The 12025-nt window shown below is 42.7% G+C and overlaps 1 protein-coding gene across 1 annotated transcript in view; it reads left to right on the top strand.

Moving 5' to 3' along the window:
- The first annotated feature begins 10769 nt into the window (after positions 1–10769).
- Positions 10770–12025, top strand: part of ARHGAP15 (Rho GTPase activating protein 15) — a 606459-nt gene continuing 605203 nt past the window's right edge. Inside the window, exon 1 of the mRNA XM_046657907.1 lies at positions 10770–10854. The gene's annotated coding sequence lies outside the window, so the exon portion shown is untranslated. The remainder of the gene's footprint in view (positions 10855–12025) is intronic.

Genomic DNA, 12025 nt, shown 5'->3' on the forward strand with positions numbered 1-12025 from the left:
CCTGGAATACCTGCTTCCACCCCTAAATCCACATGACTGGCTCCCTCACTTTCTTTAGTTCTTTACTTTCCTTGGTGAGACCTCTCTTCTCATCTGACAAAATTTTTATATGTCAACATTTCATGCGCCATTTCACTGTTTTTATTTTTTTCTCCTTTTCAATGATTACTGTCTAAAATATGATATATTTTAATGCTTTTTTTCTAACTAATATGTAGTATATTTAAAGCTTACTCTATTGCTTGTACATAGTAAGTGTTCAATAAATGAACAGATAGTGCCTGCAGATTGCAGCATTCACCAGTGCTGGGAAGCTGCTTGGACGTGGAGCACAGCTCTCCTCCTATGAGGGAAACCATCTCTCTCTCTCTTCCTACTCACCGGGAATCTCTTTCTTGGTCTAAGTCAAGCCTTTCTTGCTTTTTCTACTCTCCTTTAGTGTTGAACTCACAACATCTGTTCAAAGGGCCTAGAAACTTCTGGTCTTCCCCCAATCATACACAAAGACACAGACACAATACAAGAAAATATTACCTGAACCACAAGAATCCAGAGCCACAAAATCAGTTAACTTGCTCTGACAAAAGAAAGAAAACAAATCTTTGTAAGGAATTTACCTGGACCATATATTTACACCAAAGTTGGGTTGCTGGAACATAGTGCATGCATATATTGTCCTCTGTTAATTTTTTCCAGATTACTTGTTTAGAATGGCTTCAGTTTACAGTTGTACCAGTAATGTATGAGAGTTCCTCTCTCTATAAATTCTCATCCAGAATTTTGCCATTTCAATAGGATCTAATTTAACTTGTTTTAACTGTGATTTCTAGGGAGTTTGTACATTTCTTTACATAATGGTCAGATATTAATGCATTCCTTTTCATGATTTGTTTACTCAAATTATTTCCTTATTTTCCAGTTGGGTTGCCTATTGTTTTCCTATTGATGTGCACGATTCCTTTGTGAGTCTATGTACTTTTTACTAGTCTGTTATTTTTCTATAATTTGTAGTGTTTTATAATTAACAGAACTCTTTAATTATTGTATAGTCAAATCCATATATTTTTGCTCTTTTCCTTTTGATTTAAGGATACCTTTTAAGAAAGTTTCAGTGTGCAAAATGTTTTCCTTAATCTTATTGTATCAACTTCTTGGTTTTACCTTTCAAATGTAGATTTTAGTCTATCTGGGGTCCAGCTTTGCATGTGGTCTAATTCAGGGCCCTGCTCTATTTTTCTTGGTTTACTGAGTGTGTCTTGCCAACACCATCTACTAAACAATCTGTTCCTTTCTGTTTATCTTATGATGCAATCTTTGTCATGTATCAAGTACTCAAACAAATACAGTCTTTTTCTGAGCTACTCTTGGGCCAGCACTGAAATGTTTTAATAATGTGATTTTGATTATGTCAGTATCTGATATTGCAAGTCATCAATTCTTGCTCTTCCGTTTCAAAATAAACAGGTTTTCTGTTTTTCGGGTTTTGTTTTTTTGGTGAGGAAGATTGGACCTGAGCTAACATCTGTTGCCAATCTTCCTCTTTTTGCTTGAGGAAGATTTTTCCTGAGCTAATATTTGTGTCAATCTTCTTCTATTTTGTATGTGAGATGCTGCCACAGCATGGCTTGCTGAATGGTGTGTAGGTCCACTACATGGATCTGAATGCATGAACCCCAGACTGCCGAAGTGAACACGCGAACTTAACTGCTACACCACTAGGTCAGCCCCTAACAAGGGTTTTTTTTTTTTTAAAGATTGGCATCCAGGCTAACAACTGTTGCCAATCTTCCTTTTTTTTTTTTTTGGATTGGCACCTGGGCTAACAACTGTTGCCAATCTGTTTTTTTTTTTTCTGCTTTATTTCCCAACCTCCCTCCTATCCCGGTACATAGTTGTATATCTTAGTTGCAGGTCCTCCTAGTTGTGGGATGTGGGATGCCACCTCCACATGGCCTGACGAGTGGTGCCATGTCTGTGCCCAGGATCTGAACCCTGGGCCGCCGCAGTGGAGCGCATGAACTTAACCACTCGGCCACGGAGCTGGCCCCCATAAGGGTTTTTTGACATTTGTTCTTCTATGGATATTCTGAAAAGAGCTTGCTGCATTCCTTAAAAATTCAGCTGCAGGGCCGGCCCTGTGGTGCAGCAGTTAAGTTCACACATTCCGCTTTGGCAGCCCAGGGTTTGCCAGTTCAGATCCTGGGTGCAGACGTGGCACCACTTGGCAAGCCATGTGGTGGTAGGCATCCCACATAGAAAGCAGAGGAAGATGGGCATGGATGTTAGCTCAGGGCCAGTCTTCCTTAGCAAAAAGAGGAGGATTGGCAGCAATTAGCTCTGGGCTAATCCCCCTTAAAACAAAAACAAAAACAGAAACAAAATTCAGCTGCAATTATAACTGGGATTTTATTGAATCTGTTTGTATGTAGACTTGGACAGATTGACTCATTTCCACTATTTAGTTTTCTTTATCTTTCCTTTTTTTTTTTTTGAGGAAGATTAGCCCTGAGCTAACATTCATCACCAATTCTCCTCTTTTTGCTGAGGAAGATTGTCCCTGAGCTAACATCTGTGCCCACCTTCCTCTATTTTATATGTGAGACTCCAGCCACAGCATGGCTTGATAAGAAGTGTGAATGTCCACACCTGGGATCTGAGCCTGCCAACCCTGGCCACTGAAGTAGAGCATGTGAGTGTAACTGCTATACCAGCAGGCTGACTCCTCCACTGTTAGTTTTCTTATCTACAAACATAGTATATTTCCATTTATCCTGACATTCTTCTAATTTCTTCAATGTTGTTGAGGCCATCTAGATGGTATATGTGACTAAACCCACTTAATCTCTGTATAAACTTTTAATATTCTTGCAGGTTGGTGTAGAGATCTACTCATCTTGCTGCCACCCAAGACAAGCCTTGTATGTAAGTTCCCTTGCTTATTAAACCTGCTACTTAACCAATCTGCAGAGGCCTGCCTCTATCTTTGGTCTCTTCTTGCCCTTTGTGTATGGGGCCAGCTTCCCATTTGTCACCCAGGAAGCTCCTGAGATTATGAACCAACAATTGGCAAACCAGCCAGGAAACTGAAGAAATGGGCCTTGAGAAAGAGACGTCAGTAGACGAAATCCTGAGTTGGCTATCGACCTCTATGTGAGGAAGGGTGGCCTGGATGTTAGATGCTTGTGGACCACTGTGTGCCCCGAAAACACCAGCTGGTCTAGCGTGCTTGTTTGAGGAACTGTGCCGAGTGCACTGTGGCGAAGAAGGGAAACAAATGGCTGCTGCAGTGGGCTGGCCTCATCTGTGGGCAGCTTGACTGGTCAGTGATCACCAACTAGAGGCAGCAGCTCAAGCTAGAAAGTTCGAAGAAGAGTTAAGGTTAGAGAAAGAGGTGAGGTTACCACTACTCTGCTAACTTCGGGGCTGCAGATGAGATGGGAAAGCAAGATAATAGGTTGGAGACCTTAGAGTGCGGTGGTGCAAAGCTGGGAGGGCACAAGCTGCAGCAGATCAAAGTCTGAGCATTTGTCACAAAGCCTGACTGGGATGCTGAGAGGTGGAATCCCTGGGAAGTGAGGAGAACTAAGAGGAGGATGTTGTGGAGACTGACAGTGAAACAGATGAAAGGCCCTGTGCCCTCTGACCCCTAATACCAAGGAAAACAAAAGCACAGCAACAACAACTGCAGCCAGCAGGACAGCTCCCCAGTTCAGAAAATATTCATGATAAGAGAATATACTTCCACTGAGCTTATTGATATAGCTGCTAAGTTCCAGCAAAGGCCAGGGAAAGTATCCAGACATGGTTAGTGCAGCTATGGGATATGGGGAGCCATGGCATTTCTCTGACTTGGCAAGAGGTAGAGAAAATGAGCAACATCACCACATACCCTGCCCTCTGACATCTCCTGCCTGGTGCTCAAGGGATTCATGGCACCCTCTCCCTTATAGATTGGATTATTCTAGCTTGCAGGGAGGCTTGGCCCAAGGAGGGGGATCTCCCTGGGCCCATGGGAACCTGGAAATCTATAAAGGGCGTATAGTAAATTGTTAGGGAGTTGGAAATGAGACAGGCAATCTACACCGTGTCTTGGTGGTCATTCACCACAGGAATGAAGTCCAAGCTACTCCAGTCTGCCCCAGCACCTTGTATGGGATGCTGATATCCACACTGAGCCTAGCTGTAGGACAAAACATTTATGATTTGGGGCAACCCATTGCTGATCTGAGGAAACTGACAAATCCTGAGAATGTGTACGGGCTGTGAGAAAGGCTTGAGACAGAGAGGGAGTGCGAAAAGCTATCCCAATTTTATAAAGATTTTTATAAATTTTTATAAAAAATTTTATTTTATTTTTTATTTTTTATTTTTTATTTTATAAAAATTTTTATAAAAATTTTATTTGGCCTATAAAGAGCCCAATAAAAATAATCTGGAAACAAATGTGATTTGACCTCTTTGGTGCTGGGACCCTATCTGAAAAGAAAGACTGACAACCCAGTGCTATGTAATTTTGTCTGTGGAAAACTTTAAAACCTAAACAATAATTTACACCTGCCCGACCTGCCTCTACTATCTTTGATGCCCTGCCTACTACAGCAGAGGCTTCAGGGATGCAGTCCTATTCAAGATGGGTACCTCCAACACCACGGGTATAGGATGCAAGCCAAGATTGCCTCCAGGTGAGGGCCATTGTGGGTTACTGAAGTCCCCATGTTGAGCTCACTATTCACTGGTCCCCCAGAAATAAACAAAAGGTGATGGCTCCAGTTGACACTGGAGCCAAATGTACTCTAATATATGGTAACCCTCAGAAGTTTTCTGAACCCCTCAGCACTATCAATGGTTACAGACAGGAACGGTTATAGTCAGGAAGGTCTCTCCAACACTACAAATCGGGTGTTCTCCCCGACAAGAACATGAGGTTTTTATCTCTTCAATGCCAGAGAACATATTGGGCATTGATTTCCTACAAGGTCAAATTCTGCAAACCTCCATCAGCGAATTCTGCCTCCAGGTTAATCAAACCAGTGCTGAGAGAAAATGCCAAGTGGGAACCAGCAGATCTACCACCTCCATAAAGGGTAGTAACAATATACATTGCCTGGGGGCATAAGAAAATGAGAGAAACTATCCAAGAACTGCACTGAATGGGTATTGTACACTCTGCACATAGTGCTTTCGACAGCCACATATGGGCAGTAAGAAAGTCAGATGGCTCGTGGAGATGACTATTGAGAACTGAACAAAGTTTTGCCTCCCATCCATGTAGCTGTGTCCAACATTGCCACCATCTTGTATGCCTTGGCCGTGGTCCTAGGAACATACTGTGTTGTACTGGACTTAGCAAATGCTTTTTTCAGTATACCCTGGCTGCTGAGTCACAAGATCAGTTTGCCTCCATGTGGGAGGGGTAGCAGTGGACCTTTCGAGTACTTCCCTAAGGTTACCTACATAGCCCCACAATATGTCAGGGGTCGGTAGCCTGAGACCTGTCCCTGTTCTCCTTCCCCACATCAGTAAAACATTGATAAGATAATGTTAAAATGTGAAGACTTGCCTCTGCCACAGGCCACCCTGCAGGCTTTGTTGGAACATCTTCGAAGGAGACAATAGGCAGTAAATCCACAGGAAATCAAGGCCCAGGCACCACTGTAGAGTTTTGGGGATTCATTTGATCTGGTAAGATGTGCATTGTTCCGGAAGCTGTGACTGATGAGGTGCAAGACTATCCAACCCCTAAGAACATAAAAGAGATACAAGCCTTTGTAGGGATTTTGAGATTTTTGAAGGATTTTTATTCCCTACCTAGCACAGAGCCTTCGTCCCTTATACTGCCTGGTAAAGAACGATGCATGACAGGATCAGAATAGCAAGCTGCCTTTGAGAAGGTGAAAATAATAGTGAAGCCGATTAAACCTCTGGGCATCTCCAAAGCAGGGCTAACATTTGAGCTAAAGGTGCCTGTGACTCTGGAAGGTATGGGTGGGCACTGAGGCAGAGACAATAGGAGAGAGCATCCCCGGGGTTTTGGTCCCAGCTGTGGAAGGGTGTGAAACCCGATATACTCCAACAATGTACTTAGTGCTCCTCCAGGTAGAGTCTCTCATGAAGGAACAGCATACCATGGTTAGAACTTTCCTTCCTATCAAGGGGTGTGCTGAAAAGATGTTTCATTGGTCCACCTCTGCCATGGCTCAGACTCTCACTTTGAGTAAGTGCCATGTCTATTTGCAGCAGAAGAACACTCTGTCCACTAGCCCATTGTCTCTAACACTGCGAGAGCTACCAGGCCCTGTAAAATATGTAGATCCTCCAAATGCCCCACGCCTATTTCTGGTGGCCTCTGTAGCCTGTAGAGAGAGAACGGAAAAAATTTCTACTGATGCCTGGCATCCAGATGGATCTATTCCGGGCAATCCACTCACATGTATTACTGTCGCTATTCAGCCCAACACCGACACCATCTGGATGGAAACAGGAATGAACTGCCAGTGGGCTGAATCCAAAATGGTTAGGCTGGTGAGCACTCACCAGCTCTGGCCATTAACCCTTTGCAGTGACAGCTGAGCTGTGCTAAAGAGATTAACCCTATGACTTGGACAATGGAAAGCTGAGGGATGGACGATCATGAACAAGCCTTGTGGGGTCAGGATATGTGGAAAGACATTTGGGTTCACCTGCAAGAGCCTGAGGCAGTCCCAACTTCTTCCACATCCCGGCTCATAAGGCACTGACACACCTGGCAATCAGGAAGCTGATGCCCTAGCTTGGGGATGAGCCCTAGCAACTGACCCTTCAGTAGATACAGCAGATTGGGTACACAGAGGCCCTGCAGTACCTGGGTAAGATGGTATATTGCCAAGGATGCCATATTGCTATTGAAATATGGTGGCTTGGTTGGTTAATGCAGTAACAGCGGGTCCTGTGTGTTCTAAACAATGCCCAAGTCAAATACCAAAGAAGTCTGGGGCCACCCACCAGAGTTCCCAGCTGGTCAGGGACTGGCAAATTGATTATATTGGCCCCCTCCCTCCAAGGAGGGTTCTAAATATGCCTTGGTTTATATGGACACCAAGTCTAGCCTAACCCAAGCTTTTCCCTGTTGCTGTTCAAACGAGGCTACCACCATTAGGGAATTAGAGAAGCTGAGTACCAAGTGTGGATCCCCTCATAGAAAAAACAGTGACTGGGGGTCACATTTTAAGGATCATGATATGCAAGACTGGGTAACAGACCATGACATTGAGTGGAGGTTCCGTTTCTCCTATAACCTGTAAGCAGCAGGGTTGGTAGAAAGGAAAAATATAATATTAAAGCAAAATATTAAATTACTAACATTTAAAACCTCCTTGGTCCGGTGGACTGAAGTACTGTTCCAGGCTTTAATGCATTTAAACAACCAACCAGTAGAGCCTGTTGCCCCATATCCCAGACTAGGGACCCCTGCCAAGACACCCAACACCATAAAATTATGGAGCCTCTAGAGAGAGTCATTGCCCTGATTCACACCATGGATCAATGTGCTATGCTGCTGAGAACACCAAGTCCCATCATACCTGGAAAAGGCCTTATCTACTGGAATTTACAATTCATGGAATTCATGGGGATGAGTGAGTCACTTCACACCCCTGCTATTCAATGGGGGAACTACTCAGTCTCCATGGGATCCCACTGTCCTGCTGCAAGCCAGAACAATGAAGATGCACTATACCTAGAACGAAACCTGCACCACCTTCTCATATCCCACCCCAGTTCACCTCCTCACAACTGACAGTGCTGCTCCCCCGGGCCAACGTGTATGGCATGCACAACCAGGTTACATTCCTAACGCTGCGGCCACATTAACACCTAAGGCCACAAGTGTAATTCTCATAGAAGAGGATGACTTTCTCATATAAGTTCCTACTGAATATCTGTGTCTTTTTGACCTTAAACTTCTGCTGCTCCTATAACATCTGGTCACATGATGGGCACCTGATAGAAATGCCTTCCTTCAGTGGGCCTGACAAAGGAATCAATCCAACTGTTGGGTATAAGGGCAGCTGCCCCTCTTTAGCTCATCAGGACTGCCATGGTGTGTATCACCACTCCAGAGAGGTAATTAAACTGCCCTAAAACAGTATTTTAAGGAAGAACAAGCTAGAACCAGTATTCTTTTCTTCTTCCTTTCAAGATTGGCCCTGATCTAACAACTGTTGCCAACCTTTTTCTTTTTTTTTGCTGAAGCGGAGGCGCGAACTTAACCACAAGGTCACGGGGCCGGCCCTTAATGTATCATCTTTATTAAATCACATAAAAACACAAGTGAACACCCCGAATGATCCAACCCCAGCCTAGCAGACTTAATAAATCAAGGTTTCAGATCATGGGGCTCTTGGTAAAAAAAATTGTAACTTATTTGGAACCTTATCTTAATCCATGTTTTCTGTTGCATGTGCCTATATTGTCGCTATGGTATCTGCCTCCAGTGCAGCCAGACAGCTGCCAAGTGAACCACCTCAGGGCTAATAAACCCCTTGCTGGCCTCTCAGGGCAGATTACAAAAGAGGGGTCACACAAAATTGTAAGTGCCAGTCACGAGGAAGTGTGGAGTATTGGAGGAGGTCATGAAGAGGACGAGACTGCCGGTTGACCCACGAGCTCGACCGGGGCAATCAGAGGCTCCATACCCCCTCCCCTGTCCTTGAAATGTACATTCGACCCACCGTTCCCACAGTGGGAGCCATTTTCAAGGCCGCAGCCTTGAGAGAGCAATGTGTTGTTGAGACCATCTGGGCGGTAGATGTGGCTGAACCCCATGAAGGCCCCTAAGTAAACTTTTAAGATTCTGACAGGCGGGGCGGAGATCTTTCCATCTTACCAGGGCTCAAGACAAGCCTCAGATGTAAGTTCCCTTGTTTATTAGACTTGCCGCCTACCAAGCTGGAGGGGCCTCCCTCTTTCTTCTGTTTCTCCACGCCGTCTGTGCATGGGGGCCAGTTTCAGATTTTGTCCAAGAAGCTCCCAAGATTGCTAACCAACAGTTTTATTCCAGAGCAAGGTATTTTTTATTTATATGTTCTATTATATGGATAAATAATCTGAATCTCAGAGAGCTTAAGTGACTTGGCCAAGGTTGAATAAATAACAGCGTCAGAATAGAGGCCTGCATTCTGATTTCTTCACTTTCGGTATCACGATTTTTCCATTTTCTCCTCAGCATTAAGGAGGAACATTGAGGACAAACCTTCAGGGCTCTGAACACTCAAAAAGGTGCATCCTGGAATGACAAGTAACGGTGAGTTCTAGGGGTCGATCTGAAATATGATTTTGAAAAGGAGGGTTCTGGAGATTAACTTGCAGGGATATGTCATCCTTAACTTGGGCCATACATACCGAATAATTTTTTTTTTTTGAGGAAGATTAGCCCTGAGCTAACTGCTGCCAATCCTCCTCTTTTTGCTGAGGAAGACTGGCCCTGAGCTAACATCTGTGCCCATCTTCCTCTACTTTATATGTGGGACGCCTACCACAGCATGTCTTGCCAAGCGGTGCCATGTCCGTACCCGGGATCGGACCCGGCGAATCCCAGGCCACCGAAGCGGAATGTGGGAACTTAACTGCTGCGCCACCGGCTGGCCCCTATACCAAATAAATTTAAAAAAAAAAAAAAAAAGATTGGCAACAGTTAGCTCAGGTGCCAGTCTTTAAAGATTGTCTTAATGTGTGCCAAACATTGCATACCACTGAAAGCTATGACACAGATTTCTAGTCTAATTGGTTTGTATGACATGAGATTATGACTTAACTTTCTCACATATTTGGAAGGGAAGCTTTTCCTTTTGTGAATATCCTGCAAATCTCACAAAACCATCCAAGCCTGGACATCCAGGAGCTTCTCTCTCGAACTCTGTGGTTCAATAAAGATGCCCATCTTACAGTTATTGTTAGGCCTCCCCCCAAAATGTGTCTTGGATTGGTTGAAGTTTGACACAAATAGGCTCACAGCAGCATGTCAAAAATGATACCCTTTGGATCCTTTCTTGTATTTTTCTTCATAAAGAAACGTTCAGCTAGCGCAAAGGCTTTTCAGTGGATTTCAGGACTGTTAGGAAACTGCCCGAGCGGGCACACCAGTGTGAGAGCCACTGCCAGAGCGAACGTCACAGCATATGCTAGATGAGCACCCTCCTTTCTCCCAGGTGGCTTCGGGGACCTGGGCTGTGTTCTCTGAAGTTCTAATGCAACCTGTCCAAGGCCCCATGAACTTCGTAGCTGGGGCACCTCTTTGTGGGTCCACCCCCGAGTGAGACAGAAGCACCAGCTCTGTGAATTGGAGGTGGCTTCTTGGTTTCCCAAGTTAGTAAGAAGAGCCTCCTCATGGCATGTGAACATGCTCAAGCCAACCACAGGACAGTAGAGACTTAGGTTTTAAGCCCTTGCTAGAAGGCAAAGAAAGAGGAAGTTTCCTCGGGGCTTAACAGCCTGCTCCTCCCCCTGCTAAATTCTTAACCGCACATTTTCCCCATTAAATCAGAATTGATGAAATCTATATAAGTGTTTTTGAAAATTGGAAATCATATTGAAAAATACTGATATTGTTGACTATACAAGGCAATTTCTTCAAATCAAGTAATGATGTGATGTGTGTGGTTAACCGTATCTGCGCAGGAAGTGGTTTTATTTAAAAGTTTTTGTGCTCACCCCCACCCCCTGCCTTTTTTTTTTCTCTAGTACTGAAATTAAGCAGCATCCAACACAGCTCTACTCTTACGACATGTGACTACTTTACTGTTTTCCGTTTTTGTTGAAAGAGTCATTAACAGTTAGAAGTTGATGGCAGTTTCAACAACAAGTCATCACCGAGAAAAGGTGAGTTTTAACTTTATATTGAATGTGAAATTTAAACTCAAAAATGTTTTTTTCTAGAGTATCTTACGCTTTGGTGTGAAGATATAAACATTTCTAAGTGTTGGCACCTGTGATTGAAACAGCGCTTTATTTCCTTTGGTATAGAAAAGAATATTCTTTTCATATTTGCAACTGTTGATATCTAAAGTCCTTTAAAAGATATTATACTAGGATCATTTGCTAAGATTTTATACGAAAATATTAAAGACAGATAAGGTATAGTTTTAGTTTGAAAGTGCTTTTGAAAATAACTGCTAGAGAAAATGTGGGCCTTTGCATCTTTAACTGATTGTTTTATAAAAATATCTACTATTCAAGATCCAGATAATGAAAAAGAAAAAGGCACATTGCACCAATGAGAAATAACATCTGAATTGCAGTGTGAAAGATACCCAATGTAAAGTGTTGTATTAAAGTTAGCATTAGAAACCCTCAAAAAGGCGTAATTTATTAAATTGCTATTAAAAAGCAGGAAAGTTTTAAAATGCAAAAGAAAGCTCTATATTATGACATTTGAATATTTTTTCCCTAAATTTTCTTTAAGATAGCATGTGAAAAGAGAACAAGTTTCTGTTTCATAAACAAAACTCTATGTTTAAAAGAGAAGTCACAGATCAATTCACCGTAGGTTACTTCTGGGAAAAGAGGCAAATTAGAGATACATTTTTGTTATTTATGTAATTACATAGTTTTCCTTCTTTGAGATTTCCCAAAATAATAACCTTAGAAATGAAAAGGACTTGTCAATCACAAACTGACAAGAACTTTTATATTAACTTCTTGCTTTTACAGAATGTCTTTGTATGCTGTAACATATGTACAGAAAATATAAAAGTATTGCTAATCTTGGAGACAAATACCTAAAATAAATCTAACTGTAGATTTTTGAAAGAATTTTAATAAAAGCTCCAGATATGATCCACTCTTCCCTAATATTATTTTTATTGTTCTGTTGGATGGGGGAAGTGATGGCCCCCACAACACCTATTTTTTTGTGTTATTAAAAAATGGTTACAGAGTTGATAAGTGGCAACAATTTTCTTTTCTTTTATTGTCTTCTATTGAGAGACACATATAAATGCTTTTTGATGTGGTCAATTTAGTAGGAAATTATTAGGCATACTGATACACT

Source organism: Equus quagga, chromosome 4 (genome assembly GCF_021613505.1).
Source record: "Equus quagga isolate Etosha38 chromosome 4, UCLA_HA_Equagga_1.0, whole genome shotgun sequence".
Lineage (NCBI taxonomy): Eukaryota > Metazoa > Chordata > Mammalia > Perissodactyla > Equidae > Equus > Equus quagga.